The sequence below is a fragment of the Bombus terrestris genome, unplaced genomic scaffold, assembly GCF_910591885.1.
Source record: "Bombus terrestris unplaced genomic scaffold, iyBomTerr1.2, whole genome shotgun sequence".
Lineage (NCBI taxonomy): Eukaryota > Metazoa > Arthropoda > Insecta > Hymenoptera > Apidae > Bombus > Bombus terrestris.
Window position 1 is genome coordinate 314,336 of NW_025963553.1, and position 14,531 is coordinate 328,866.

A 14,531-nucleotide genomic window follows, 5' to 3' on the forward strand; every position below is an offset into this window, starting at 1 on the left:
TATATTTCTTTTCTTACCCTTAACTGAAAATTACATTTAATTATAATATGTAATAATGTTTACAATTACATCAAAGTTAATGTCCTAAACTTTATCAATAATTATTAAAAATCCCCGCGTATTGTTTACGTAATGTTGATATCGAGTAGTATACATACATAACCTCAAAGAACATTATGATACTTACGAACATCGCTAAACAAGTAGTGCGAACCATGTCGAGAAAGTATTCACTATGTATAAAGTATTTATAGATAAAAAGTATGGGAAATATATAACCGAGTGTATTTAATTTTTCCAACATTTTAGCATTTCGCTTGGCGTTGGTACAACTTCAAGTAAATGAAGTAAAAAGCAAAAATGTAGAGCGGGCAGTTTCCTACATTTCCAGCGCGAAAGAGCATAATGCTGATATTATCGCTCTTCCTGAATGCTTTAATTCACCATATGGAATACGTAATAATTTGTTTCTTTTTCTAATAATTTATTATATGTATAACAACTATATAGAAAAAAGTAAAAGTAGACAAATTACCTTATCGTTTATACTTCCATAAAGATTGTGAATTGACTCGAGAATATAGAATTTCCCCACTTTTATGATTATCGTGATTTTTGTATAAATATATTTTTTAAGATACTAATAATTAGGTACTTAATAATAAACTAGTATTATCAATTATTTTGTATTTATAATTCCACCTATAGTAGTTAAAAATTAATGTTAGTTAAAATCTAACTTTATGTTTCAAAAAGTACTAGCAAAGTCGTTAAGTAACAAGTCACTGGTACTAAACCAAATAGCATGATTGTAATTAAACAAACATTTCTAAATATTCATTTTTCATCTTGAACCTGTAGAAACAATTTATTATATGTACTATTATCTAAGTAATTATATATTTAAGTAAATCGAAATGTAAAATTTAGTTATTTTACTAATTTAAAAAATAAAAAATTGACAAACATTTCAACTTAATTTATGGTTGGAACAAAGGACAGTTATTTTTCATTAATTGAAATATTGCAATGCAGAATAGTTTCCAAAATACGCCGAGAGTATTCCCGATGAAACGGTGAAACGAGCGTTGCTTTATCGAAGGCAGCTAAGGAAAACAGCATTTATGTAGTTGGTGGTACGATACCTGAAATAGAGGGCGATAAATTGTACAATACCTGCTGTACTATTTGGGGTCCCGATGGAACTTTGATAGCAAAACACCGGAAGGTAAATAATATACCTCCATGTGGCTTTGAAATTGAAAATATCGGGGTGGAGAAAGTGACTCTATCTAGGAATAATTTAGGAATATACATATGTACATACGTGTACTATAACCAATTCTATAATTTAAAAAATATGTTATAGGTTTATAAAATACGTTTTGATACGAGAAACATACATTTTTGTCGTAATATAATATATAAGATATGGACAATATATTTGTTTTGTAATATAAATTTTTCACATACGAAAAAACTTATTTTTTCTTAAAAAATATTCCTTCTCAAATATTATTAAATGATAAAACTTTTTAATAAAAGAAAGTGATAAAAACGCTGTCAGTTATTAAATAAAAAACAATTAAAGTTTAAAAGTTCGTAACATTGATGTTAAATTACAAAAGTTACAGCAATAGAGTTAGCAACTATATTTTTATGTTATTAGGTACATCTATTCGACATCGACATTCCCAACAAGATTACTTTCCGAGAGAGTGATTCACTCAGTCCTGGTAATTCCCTAACAATGTTTGATGTGAAGGGCTGGAAAATAGGTATTGGCATTTGCTATGATATCAGATTCGAGGAAATGGCACGCATTTATCGGAACAAAGGTACAGTAGCTTAATCGAACAATACTTAACTAGCAGGAAAGTAACTATCTTTCTTAAATATATTCTATATAAAGTATAATCAATATAATCTGTAACTCTGTATAAAAAGGAGCTTAATTTACAAAACCAGTATATTCGCTGAAAATGAAATAAATAAAAGAATTAGAAGCACGACAAGAGGACTGTTCTCGCATATTCATAAATTATGGAATGTGGACTGTGCACCTACAAAGTTAACTAAAATTCAGTGGTCTCATATTTCCCGTTTCTCTGTGTTAGGTTGCCAAATACTGATATATCCGGTGGCATTCAATATGACCACTGGACCACTGCACTGGTCATTACTTCAGCGTTCCAGAGCGAATGACAATCAATTATACGTCGCCTGTATATCACCGGCTCGTGTTCCTTCAGCAAGTTATGTCGCATGGGGACATACACAGTTGACAAATCCCTGGGGGAAAATCCTTTATGATTTGGAAACTCAGGAAAATATGGTGGTCACCGATATCGGTAATTTTCAGCTTAACATTAAAAGCGAGAAAAATCCATGATGTAATTAACTTTTAGTCTCGTTGGTTCATCGATTTTGCCGGCTCCCTCTGTATTTGCTGAATTTATTAGCAAGCATTACTTATTACTTCGTATGTTTTTCTTTTCTCTCAGATTTGAAAGTTGTTGAGGAAGTAAGGGCTCAGATACCTACATTTTCTCAAAGACGTACGGATTTGTACGACACTGTCTATAAAAAGGAGTAACTCTACACTGAAACAGAAAATGTTTTCTTATAATATTTCTACTACAATACCGTTTTTTTTTTTTTTTTTTTTTATGACTTATTACTAATTACTTATCATTTGTACTAAATGAATAACTCAATTAAGAAAACCAAAATGTTATAAATAATAATCTGTATATCTTGTGTATCAATATGTAATTGGATATTGTAATAATATTGGAATGTCTTTGATCAGGGATATGATAAAGAACACGCGAAGACTACATTCTTTTGAACATCTTTAATATCCATCATTTATAACATTAAACATCTTTTTAAATATTTAGATAGATTAATACGTAACTCTTTATATATATATATGTCGGAGATGAAAGAACACCGGAGCCTCCCCTTTGGAGCGGTGGGAGGACCCCTTTAGCGCTGTAACCCAGATTTCATCATAGCCGCACTAAGAAACTGTTGTAATTCGATCCGACTGTACTTATTCGAAATTTATGATAGTGAGCTCGGGCTCGAGGTGACAACCGGTCGCCGAACGTAGTCGCGGTCAAGGGATGAACGTTTTGTCTAACAAAGGCATGAAGTGACTATAGCTCTCCTTAAAAGAAATACTTGGGACGGGGCACGACGGTAAACATTTCAACGATTTCTGTCCCGTGGCTCGCCACACGCAGACTTTGTCCTTCGGGTAAGACGATTGCCAGATGCCAACGCATCTTCACAGTATATGTTTAGCTGGGCGAGGACCCGCTACGAATATTAAATTTCAATTACACAAAGTCTCTCAAATAGACAAATGGCACGTGCCCCAACTACGGGAAGATAAGAGAAATCTATCCTTCCACGAACGACGCTTCTCGCTAGCAACTTTCCCCAAGGACAGCTAATATCTTTCTCTAACCACCAACATGGAAATTGACCAATTAACAGCAACGTCAATTTCCCTCACCCTTCGAGCGAAGACTTCTCTCCGCGAATCCGATGATCTCGTGCCCTTAGGCACACCCATCATAGTTTTCTTCGACAGCATCACCGCGACGGAGAGACACTCTCTAGTGCGATCTCATCAGTAATCGACCTGTCTTTCGTATACGAAATAATTGCCCCGTGCTCTAACATATAGTGTAACTTAGACGCAAACGAAGGGTAAAGTCCAGTATCCGTTGACCGCGGAAACGTTGCCGGAGCCGAGACCATTGTCATAGTACCGCGAATATCGAAACCTTGCGATTATCTGTCGACGCTGCAAATCTCTCTAATTTGTGTCAATAAACTCAACCATTGTTACACCGCACCTATGGCTAATTCCAACGAAGATACACCGAACACCCCCACCCACAATCCTGACGTGCATCCGACATCAGAAGTGGGATTCGGAACGGTTATGACGGTGAACGGAATGAGGGCCATTTTGCGTGGCCTAGTGGAGGAGCTGAATTTGAAGCCGAGTGCGGAACCTACCAAAACTGTGCTACCGGACTTTAACCCCGACATCCCGGGCGCCGATCCAGTCGCATGGTGTACCACTGCTGGTCTGATTATGAAGGACCACCCCCTACAAGACCGTTCGCTAGCCACCGCTTTGAGCAGTGCTCTGAAGGGTTCCGCAGCAAATTGGTTTTCGCAGGGAGTGTTCGACGAAGGCCTCACTTGGCCAGCGTTTACGGAACTTTTTACGACGCGTTTTGGTGGTAAGGATACAGCAACCTCGACACTAATGAAGATACTTAACGAACAACCACAGAAGGGCGAAAACACGGCGGCTTTCGCCGCTCGCGTCCGTTCCCTCATAGAGATGAAGTGGCAACATATAACCTTGCCGGAATTATTCAATGCTATCGCCTTTTATCGAGTGAAGTCAGTCGACCGGCGTATCGAACGAGTGGCACTCGAGAAGGATATCAAGACCAAGGACCAATTTTTAAACGAAATAAGAGTCTTCGCTCACGAGAAGAGGCCGGCGACAAGCAATACACCATCTAGCCCCGAAACCAAACGACACAAGCTGTCCGACCCCCGGAACAAGTGCCTCTACTGCGGTGCCTTTGGGCATGAAGTGGCGGAGTGCCGCAAGAAGGTGCGGACCGAGAAACGGAAGATACGACGTCCAGAAGGAGGCCGACAAGCTACATCGTCCAAGCCGGTTTGCTTCAAGTGTCAAGCGGAAGGACACATCGCCTCTGGTTGCCCGCTGCGGAAAGAGAGAGGAGACAGCAACGGCCAGGAACGTCGAGTCGAATTCTGCGTGGTGGAGGCCCCAACCGGTAAATTAAGCCTCCAGGGTGAGTCGTTCCCATTTTGTTTCGATTCTGGGGCCGAATGCTCGTTGATTAAGGAGTCCGTTGCCCCGAAATTTCCCGGCATACGAACGGCCGACGTAGTAGTAATGCGAGGGATAGGGAATACATGCGTTAAGAGTACGTCGCAGATTTTGTCCACCGTATGCATCAACGGTTTTGCGCTCGAGATAACTTTTCACGTCCTCCCCGATAGCCACTTAAAATACGATATCATGATTGGTCGCGAAATTTTGAGCCAAGGCTTCGATGTACATATTACGCGCGACAGTCTCAACATTTGCAAAACGAAAATAGTTAACGCCTGTAATAGGACCGTCGAAAACGAGATCGATCTCGGTGAAGTAGACACCGAGGTACTTGGTAACGATAAGGGCCGGTTAATTTCCATTCTCGAAAGGTTTAAAAACTCATTCATCACGGGTTTCCCACGTACTCGTGTAACTACGGGCCAGCTAGAGATACGACTAATCGACCCTAACGTCACCGTCCAAAGAAGTCCTTACAGACTTAGCGAGGAAGAGCGGAAAACCGTGCGGGAGAGAATTAGCGAACTAATTAAAGCAAACATTATAAGACCTAGTAAGTCACCGTTCGCAAGTCCTATGTTGCTCGTGAAGAAGAAGGACGGCTCGGATAGACTGTGCGTAGACTTCCGAGCGCTAAATAAAAATACGGTTGCGGATCGGTATCCCCTACCCCTTATCGCTGACCAAATTGCGAGATTGCAGAACGCGAAATACTTCATTAGCCTGGATATGGCCAGCGGGTTCCACCAAATCCCCATACATCCCAATTCAACGGAGTATACCGCGTTCGTTACACCCGACGGACAATATGAGTATGTAACGATGCCGTTCGGATTGAAAAATGCACCGTCCGTTTTTCAGAGGGCCATCTTTAACGCCTTAGGCGACCTTGCGTATTCTTACGTCGTCGTTTATTTAGATGACGTCTTAGTTATTGCCGACTCGATAGATCAAGCTCTAGAAAGGTTGAACACCGTACTAGATACTCTTGTGAAAGCCGGATTTTCGTTCAACTTCGCGAAATGCTCTTTTCTGAAAACAACGGTACTTTACTTGGGATATATAATCCATAACGGAGAAGTTCGCCCCAACCCGGGTAAAATACACGCCTTAAGTTCCTTACCCGCGCCAACGACCGTCACTCAGCTCAGACAATTCATTGGGTTAGCTTCGTATTTCCGTAGGTTCGTCCCTAAATTCTCGCAGATGATGAAACCCCTGTATGCGCTCACCTCAGGTAGCAAAAACATAACATGGTCAGATAGGCACGAGAAAATCAGACAACAGGTAGTTTCCGTCCTGACCGACGCGCCGGTACTAATGATATTCGACCCTAATTACCCAATTGAGCTACATACCGACGCCAGCTCGGAGGGCTACGGAGCGATCTTGATGCATAAAGTCGAAGGTAAAAATAGAGTAATCGAGTACTACAGCAAAAGAACTACCCCCGCGGAATCTAGATATCATTCCTACGAACTAGAAACGTTAGCAGTCGTAAACGCCATCAAGCATTTCCGTCACTACCTACATGGACGAGAATTTCTTGTTGTTACGGATTGCAATTCGCTGAAAGCGTCAAGTAACAAAGCGCATTTGAACGACAGAGTCCACAGGTGGTGGGCTTACTTGCAGACTTTCACCTTCGACATTATGTACCGAGAAGGGAAGAGGATGTCCCACGTAGATTTCTTCTCGCGAAATCCCGTAGACTTAGGCCACCGTAAAATTGACAAAATTGTGGAGAAAGAAATTAACTTGGCCGAAATATCGGAAGACTGGCTACTGGCCGAACAGCGTCGCGACCCGCAAATTATAGAAACTACCCGCAAACTACGAAACGACGAGCTCGCGGAAGATATCGCGAATACCTATGAGTTGCGCTCAGGTATCCTCTATCGCAAAGTGCAGCGGAGGGGTAGAACCCTCTGCTTGCCCATTGTCCCGAGAGGCTTTAGATGGTCCGTTATCAACCATGTGCATCAGTCGATTATGCACTTGGGTTGGGATAAGACGCTCGAGAAGCTGTACGAGTATTACTGGTTCGAAGGAATGGCGAAGTACGTTCGCAAATTCGTAGAGAACTGTCATGCCTGTAGAGTTTCGAAGGCAAGCTCGGGTAAGATCCAGGCCGAGCTACATCCTATACCTAAGACCAGCATACCTTGGCATACGGTCCACATGGACATAACGGGCAAGCTAAGCGGTAAAAAGGATTCCAAGGAATATGTCATTGTTTTGGTCGATGCTTTCACGAAGTTTGTACACTTACATCATACCCGTAAGATAAACTCCTTTAACACCATCGAAGCTCTCAAGTCCGCTATATTTTTATTCGGCAGTCCCTGCCGGATAATAGCAGATCAGGGTAGATGTTTTACGGGCAAGGAATTTCAGGAGTTCTGTGAAAACAAACAAATTAAAGTCCACTTGATAGCGACCGGTGCTAGTAGAGCCAACGGGCAGGTAGAGCGTGTTATGAGTACGTTGAAAAATATGTTCACGGTAGTAGAGACGACCGGTCGATCATGGCAAGACGCGATTGGGGAGATACAATTGGCCCTGAATTGCACCACCAACCGCGTGACTAAAGCGAGCCCACTGGAACTACTAATCGGTAGGACAGCAAGACCGTACGACTTGTTACTACCTGATAGCGTTGAAGAAAGAGAAATAGATATCTCCGATGTAAGACAACAGGCGACAAAAAATATAGCAAGTAGCGCCAAACACGACAAAGAAAGATTCGATAACACCAAAGCTAAAATGGTTAGGTTTAATGTCGGTGATTTCGTATTGCGCAAAATCGAGGAAAGAAACCAAACCAAGCTAGAGCCAAAATTCAAGGGTCCATTCGTAATAGCAGAGATTTTGGAAGGGGATAGATATACTTTAAAGACATTAGATGGCAAACGATCGTATAAATACAGTCATGACAGATTAAGAAAAATGCCGAATAGTTGCGTTCCTGCTGAGTTGGACGTCTGTAGTGATGACAATGGCAGTGACAATGACGATATGACTACACCGATCTCAGAGGATCATTAACACTATGACTATGACATGTAACATAGTGTTTCCACACACAAGCCTAGTGTTACCATACACTAGCACACAAGCCTAGTGTTACCATACACTAGCACACAAGCCTAGTGTTACCATACACTAGCACACCAGCCTAGTGCGACCACACACTAGCATTCGATATTTCCACACAAGCCTAGTGCGACCACACACTAGCATTCGATATTTCCACATAAGCCTAGTGTGACCACACACTAGCATTCAGTGTCTCCATACACGCCTATTACATCAATGCACTCGTGTTCAGTGTCTCCATACACTGCACTCGCATTCAGTGTCTTCATACACACCTATTACGTCAATGCACCCGCACTCAGTGTCTCCACACACGCCCAGTGCGGTAATATGATCCAACAAACTGAGACTCGTCCGTGTACGAAATCGAAAATGATCTGTCATGTCATTACGGTCTGACTGGTAACTCACAAAATGCAACTGGCGCTTTGAATACCAATCATAATGCTACTGACTTTTGTGTTTTTTTTCTTCCCTACTTTATCATTGAACGTCCGATCGAAATTTCTGTTGTTAACCTGGGCCCTTGACCTATTTGGACAGTTAGTTAAGCCATAAAGAAACTAGTACAATATAATTTAGCTAAACTATAAAGGAACAAAATACTAGTTATATCAAGTTTAACATTAGGAAAACTCAATATTTTAGATCCACCCGAGGACGTGTGATAGTCAGAATGGCCGTGTCGGAGATGAAAGAACACCGGAGCCTCCCCTTTGGAGCGGTGGGAGGACCCCTTTAGCGCTGTAACCCAGATTTCATCATAGCCGCACTAAGAAACTGTTGTAATTCGATCCGACTGTACTTATTCGAAATTTATGATAGTGAGCTCGGGCTCGAGGTGACAACCGGTCGCCGAACGTAGTCGCGGTCAAGGGATGAACGTTTTGTCTAACAAAGGCATGAAGTAATTCTATAGCTCTCCTTAAAAGAAATACTTGGGACGGGGCACGACGGTAAACATTTCAACGATTTCTGTCCCGTGGCTCGCCACACGCAGACTTTGTCCTTCGGGTAAGACGATTGCCAGATGCCAACGCATCTTCACAGTATATGTTTAGCTGGGCGAGGACCCGCTACGAATATTAAATTTCAATTACACAAAGTCTCTCAAATAGACAAATGGCACGTGCCCCAACTACGGGAAGATAAGAGAAATCTATCCTTCCACGAACGACGCTTCTCGCTAGCAACTTTCCCCAAGGACAGCTAATATCTTTCTCTAACCACCAACATGGAAATTGACCAATTAACAGCAACGTCAATTTCCCTCACCCTTCGAGCGAAGACTTCTCTCCGCGAATCCGATGATCTCGTGCCCTTAGGCACACCCATCATAGTTTTCTTCGACAGCATCACCGCGACGGAGAGACTCTCTCTAGTGCGATCTCATCAGTAATCGACCTGTCTTTCGTATACGAAATAATTGCCCCGTGCTCTAACATATAGTGTAACTTAGACGCAAACGAAGGGTAAAGTCCAGTATCCGTTGACCGCGGAAACGTTGCCGGAGCCGAGACCATTGTCATAGTACCGCGAATATCGAAACCTTGCGATTATCTGTCGACGCTGCAAATCTCTCTAATTTGTGTCAATAAACTCAACCATTGTTACACCGCACCTATGACTAATTCCAACGAAGATACACCGAACACCCCCACCCACAATCCTGACGTGCATCCGACATATATATAAACATTAATTTGAAGTTACAAGCTTAGAGAAATTGGTCGATTAATATTTATAGATCGGCTGTCTTGATGAAAGGCTTAAAGAAAGCAAAAACATAACAATGTCGCAAATATAATTTATAGTTTAACTTCTTTCTTGTATCTGTCTGCCTTTCACGATGTTTTACCAATTACAATAAGTAATTTCGACTTCTTTGCGCTCCGTTTTAACGCATTCGAGACCGAAAGAAATTCATATCAATCAGTAGGCATAATATATATAACTGTACATAATACATTATAGTATAACATAGTATATAATTTTATATTTTAAAAACATGAGGCATAAAATTTAATCGATTGTCATCGATTTAAAATTAAAATATGAAAAGGATATTCCAGAGAGAGAAAAGCACAGTATCATTCTAACAAAACATTCAGATCGTACTGACACCCAGGAATCGTATTACAATAAAATCTCGGTCTCGAATGAATTAACACGAACGATTAACATGAAACACACTTGCGGCTTAAACACCTTCGATATCGAGGAAATTCAAACTTTACAAATAAAAGCAGCCTGTTCCTCTTTCCACCACAGACTCTCATACCATATCCGCTCTTATCCAGGCTTTTACTTGAAATCTCTGTCTATTTACAATTTAAATTTACCCGGACCACTCGTTGAATCGGCAGCCCTTTATAAATATATAATGAGCCCAGAACATATACCTGTGCCCCTAGCTGGTATCAGCTCTAGTAACGTTCATACCGGAACTTTCATACGACGCCAATTTGTCACGCGTGAACATCGATTCTTTCAGGGGTCACGGCTTTATGGGATTATATCCTTTAATGTAATTAAAGTGATACTAATGATACAGAATTTTTTACAAATGTTTAATATGTCCATAAAATAGGAAGTTTCGTGCTCTCTTATTTTATATTAATTATAAATTAATAAGTTTTACATTTGTTATCTATAGATTTAATAAATTATTAAAATTCCATGAAGACATATTCTGGAACACATTAGAAGATTTTGCTGTAATTTACAACGGATGCTCCGAGTACGAACAGGCAGTAAACGAACAAATAGAAATTCAGGCTATTGTGGTAGTATAGCTCACGTGGGATTTTAAGCTCGAATTGGACTTAAACGTTACGATCGTCGTGAATAATTACGATATATACCCTGTACGACGAGCAGAGAATCTTAAATTATTAACGGCAATTCCTTTGTGCAAAGTGCAATTTTATTAACGGCCTGTAACGAATGAACGGCTCGTTTTGAATAAAGTTTACATTTAGAAAGTAAACACAGAAACACATTTTAAGAAACTAAGATATCGAGTTCTACTTGTAAACATCAAGTGCTCTTCGTTTGAGAAGATTACGAGTCTCTTCTTCGATAACGACATTAATTAAGAAGTTTCGATACCGTTTATGACATTAAGATCTCATTAGTAAAGTTATATCATTAAAATCCTACTGTTCCTAGAGAATATATATAGTTAAAACTTCCAGAGGATCAACAGGTAAAGAAATTGTTGATAAAAGCATTGTTAGTGACAACTGACTGTAATCGATATCTGCTGGGTGAAGTTGTGTGTTCTGAGAATCTGTGTTAATGCAAGGATTCTGTTACAAATCATCGACTAAAGAGCCACCGGGCACGTCCGACCGATCGATCGATACCACGAACCTTGAATGAATTAACGCTCAAGGTGGAACGGATTTAATAGATCGAGTGTTAGTGTAATTTGACACTTTGTATACACTTGCTTTATGCAAACAAAGTTTGTTGATGTTCTGAACTCGATGGTTATAAGATCTTATTGAAACTCCAGTATTTCACCCGCACGGTACGACACTTTGTTGATGATTGTCCTTGTATGTTGTTGATACTCCCCATCAGCCGTTAAATTTTGTTCGTCTATCGTACTTTTCTAGTCAGAGGTTTTCCCTGATGTTTTTCCCTACTGTCTAAGTCATCAGGTTTGCAGCTCGGGGAGGACAGATAATTCGGAATTTCCCAAAGGAAGGAGAGGTGTCGTCCGAGCCATAAAGGGACGGTCACTCAAAATACCGAATAGATTCATTTAAATAATTATGAGAAACAAGTAAGTTTTGTAACCACAAGTTTTCAAATGTTATAGTTTGAATCTGTTCTTATAATTTTAAAAAGACCTTACAGCCAGGATCTCTAAAGAATTCGATGAAAATTCTCATGAGACATCGATTGAAACAATTAAACGCAACAGAGAATGGGTATAATCATATAATTCCTCCCCATTTCAAAATTCATTCATATACATCGATGTTTGTTTTCATATTTGTTTTATGTGTGAATAATACGTATTTATTGGCATCAAAATATTTTCCGTTTCAATTCCTGGTCATTTTAGATCGAAACTTCCAAATATCGTTGATTAAAAATTTTTTAATTTTTAAAATGAAAGGCACTAATTATAGGACAAAAAGTTGTTTCAATTATTTGAACATTCTGCTTCATTCCTACAATAACATATTTTATTTTAAATGAAAACAAGAAACAATACTATTGTGTATAAGTTTAACGGAGTGACACAGATGATTTGTAGCTAACACTGTAGCTAACATAGTTTCTGCAATATACCCTCTAATCGAGTAGAAACAAGGGGATTTTAGAAATTTCTATTAACCGACAGTATTGTCAACAAGTTTTAACAATGACTGAAGGTTGCAAAATTAAATATAAAATGATTTATTAATAGCATATGCGGTGTTAAATTTGTAAATAAGCAGTTTATCTTTTAAGAATAACAAAGACAGCAGAAAATAAAGATAATATTCTAATTATATTGCAAACTAACGAATAATGTAAAGAATTTATTTTTGTTATCTATATCACAGATTTTAGGTAAAATATTAATTTACTTATTACTAGGAGATTGAATTTGAAATATAATTAGAATTTATAAGGGACACCTTTAAACCAGCAGATATTTGGTAGCAGTTCTCTAGCCTTTGTACAATATAACACAGTTCGGTTTAATTGAGTTTAATCCCTTTGACCAGCCAGTTTCCAATTTCATTAATGGCATAATCTCCTGACAATTTCATACCCTTCAAAAGAAACACGATTTTCTATTATTGTTTTACAATCGCGGAATATGATCAGTGTTTCAATTAAGCTCCACTGTTCTAATTTCCCGTCTACGCACGATGTGGGTACACCGTTTTTTTGTTGTTTTTAGATACAAGTGACGAGAAATTATGAAATGATATTTTAAATTTAAACTGATTTCATTCATTGATTTATTGTAGCGACAATGGTAACTTGTTTAAATAAAGATTTTATAAATAAAATATTTAAGGTCTAAAATAATAAATTGACACATGTGAAAACATTAAAGCTGTTATCCTTATTCATGGTCTTGTTGCAACGTGTTTAACGAGCGTAACGTAGGCGTGAAAACGAAAACGTTGAGACTCTTGTGGCGTAAAAAGACTGAATTCCTCATAAAAATACAAGAAACGAATACAAGAAACGTGCACATAGTTTATTCTCGATCTTGGATACATAAAACCAAAAAAAAAAAAAAAAAAAAAAGAAAGAAAGAAAAAAAAAGAAAAGAAAAGAAAAAAGAATAAAGAAAAAGAAAAAGGAACAAAAATTTTTATTGGTTATTTAACGAAACTCATTGTATCATTTTTACTACTCTATATAAAACGTAGAATCATATACTGACGAATGTTATTTCGAATTTCTAACTTTAGAACGATAATTACATATTTGTAATTACCAATAAGTGGTAGTAGCATTAAAAATATGGAATATTCAACGAGATGAAATATAGGTAAGGTATTTAAAAGAAAAAAGATTGAAACGTTCGATGTAAAACGATGAAATTAAATGATTGGATTTGAAAACTTGATTCGGTTTAACAAGTCGATGAAAAAAGTATTCATCGTATGAAAAAAGAATTCATGTTCCTGTCGATATATCAACGACGTGCGCCGTTACTTCCGACTGCTCTGCAATTCAAATGCAGTACTCGAATATACATGGCGAAAGAAATGGAAATTGAGCAATTTAAGGGAACGAATTACTCTCGCGTCCGCGTAACTTCAAAATGTTTCACGTGTCCGTATTTGCGAAACGAAATTCGTCGTTGTCCAATTAACACGCTTGCAGATGCTACATTCACTTTGTTGCATATAGGGCTTAAATATATGAACAAATAGAACGGAGCAACTGTCATTAGCGTAATTTTAACGCGTTAAAATAAATTAATACATAATTTCGTCATTTACGTTTATTACGTTGGTCTACGTTTTTTCATCTACGTCATCTACGGCACCTACGCGAATCTTATTAATTACGTTTTTGGCAGTGTTTGTTGCTATAAATGAAACTTAATAGTTGTTGAAACCGCTCGAAAGTCGTGTTCCTAAATCATTCCCTCGTCTCGTATCGTGTTCATCAAATGGAAAAGGAGATTGTGTTTTAATGAAATCGCTTATTACTATCAATCTTGCTGTGTCACTCGCATAGGAGATGAAAGTGAGGAAGGAGAAAAAAATTAAGGTAAGGTCATCAATGAGCAAAATGTTTAATGTAATTAAAATTGTAATTAAAATTGAGTCCGCTGCTAAATATATTCGATCAAATAGGTATGTTCAATAAACATTCGATCTCGTTCCCTGAAAGCTGTTCCTCGATATCTGGTTGGATACTTTGCGCACGGAAATACAGAGTGTCAACAGTAACAAACCCTCTATGTAGTGTTTTTGCTTTGCCCTTTTGAACAGGTAGATAACATTTTGCTTCGAAAAACGGATATATATTCCACGGATATGCACATACAGAGTAT

At 38.6% G+C, this 14,531-nt stretch overlaps 1 pseudogene; it reads left to right on the forward strand.

Moving 5' to 3' along the window:
• Nucleotides 1-132: 132 nt before the first annotated feature.
• Nucleotides 133-2,575, forward strand: LOC125387107 (annotated as a pseudogene).
• Nucleotides 2,576-14,531: the final 11,956 nt, after the last annotated feature.